This window comes from Pteropus vampyrus, unplaced genomic scaffold, assembly GCF_000151845.1.
Source record: "Pteropus vampyrus isolate Shadow unplaced genomic scaffold, Pvam_2.0 Scaffold9896, whole genome shotgun sequence".
Classification (NCBI taxonomy): Eukaryota; Metazoa; Chordata; class Mammalia; order Chiroptera; family Pteropodidae; genus Pteropus; species Pteropus vampyrus.
This window is the reverse complement of record NW_011898677.1, coordinates 1-1,756: the sequence shown is the minus strand read 5'-3', so window position 1 is coordinate 1,756 and position 1,756 is coordinate 1. Positions and strand designations below refer to the sequence as shown.

General features: G+C 48.7%; 1 pseudogene; it reads right to left on the bottom strand.

Moving 5' to 3' along the window:
- Positions 1–1,211: 1,211 nt before the first annotated feature.
- Positions 1,212–1,330, bottom strand: LOC111734935 (annotated as a pseudogene).
- Between the last annotated feature and the right edge of the window lie 426 nt (positions 1,331–1,756).

The following is a 1,756-nucleotide window of genomic DNA, read 5'->3' as shown; positions in this document are numbered from 1 at the left end:
ATGTCTCTTCGACTCCTGCCTCTCCCAGTCCTCTGTGTTTCCAGCCTACGCCAATTGGGAGACTTAGTTTCAGTATCTTACACACAGCAGTTCCTGGCCGGAGGAGCCTGTTCCTCCCACTGGGTTTGTCTCCTAGGCAGGAGCAGGCTACCACCAGCTGCTTTCCTAGACCTCCTACCTGTGGTAAGTGCCCTGACCCTCTGTGCTGAACTGCTGCTGCTCACGACAATGTTCTATTTGGCGAAATAGGAAGAACACTCAGCTCCAAGTGCTCTGTGGTCTGGGGTGTGTGCGTGTTGGTCAACCGTACTCTAGGGAAAGGGTGGCAATGCTGCCCTCGCCGGTACTTCTTATTTCCGTTTGCCTCTGGTGTGCGCAAAGCAGAAAATAGTCCAAGCACGTCAGTTAGGTTGGCAGCGCTTCCAGGTCAGGGGACAAGAAGGAGGCAGCAGGGCAGAGCTTCTGCCCCACTTATTCAGGGCAACTTCCATGTGGCCCAGTGTATCAAATACCCACCTTGAGTGACCCCTTTGGTAAAAATAATTACAGCCCAGAGAAGGAGCATCAAGATGGAGAACAGGTGAGCAGCACATTGTAATTCACTGAGACCAAAGTCTGTGACCTGCTAGGGGTCAGGGCGGTGGCCGAGGAAAAAGGTTTTCCCGTCAGTCTCTGGAATCACATAGGCCGGAATCTGAAACTCAGCTCTGCTCCTTCCTAGCTGTGCGAACGTGGGCAAGTTGCTTAGCTTCTCTTCACTTCGGTTTTCTCATCGGTGAAACGGAGACAATGGTACTTTCCTTGAAGAGTTGGTTTTACGGTTAGTAATAATATATGATGTATATTATTTAAATGCATAGAAAAGAATCTGGAAGGAAAACCACCAAGGTTGGGGGAGGGGAAAACGAGTGGGGAGGGGATCGAATGTGGGAGAGAGAAAGAGGTTTCCTTTCCAATTCCACCAGGCAGATAAGGATAACAGTGTCAGGGAAGAGAGAGAGAAGAAAAAATGTGTGTGTGTGTGTGTGTACACACATGCCTGCACGGGTAATTTATTTTATATTATATGCTTAGCATATTGCACATAATAAATGCTTAATAAATAGTAACTACTGTTGCTCTTTTTTTTCTCAGAAAGTCCTGGATACTTATGAATTTGGTAAAGGTCCTGTAACCATCAAAAGCCCCTTGTAGAAGTCTTTCTTTTTTTCCGCCTACAGCACTTGGTATTCCTCAGTGGTCTCCCTTCCAAGTATTAACCAGGCCCGACCCTGCTTAGCTTCCAAGATCAGATGAGATCCGGAATGTTCAGGGTGGCATGACCATTGTAGAAGTCTCTTTTGATTCTGACCTGGGACAGAGGAAGAAGTTTTGGTCAAAGGGCCCTTAATCCCTTCTTTATTTTGGTTCAAAAACACCAACGGGAAAGGAAGCTGGATATGTGGACACTCCGTGGGTCACTTTCTTGTTATGAAATCTGAGAGTGAGCAGTTCCCGCCTGGCTAAGAAACCTGCGGCACCTTCTTCCGGCCTTGGCTGGAGCCCCTCTCTGGCTGGCTCTTGCCCACAGCACCTCCCCCACCCTACCCCCCCCCCATCCATGCCATCCTGGAGAGGCAGCCCAGATACGCAGTACAAAAACACACCGGCAGCAGCCCATTTCATCACGTGTCCAAATAAATGGAGCTGTTGACTCAGGCTAATCAGATGAGGGGCCTTTCCTAAAGAGCAATCTGTGTGAGGCTAAGAAAAACAG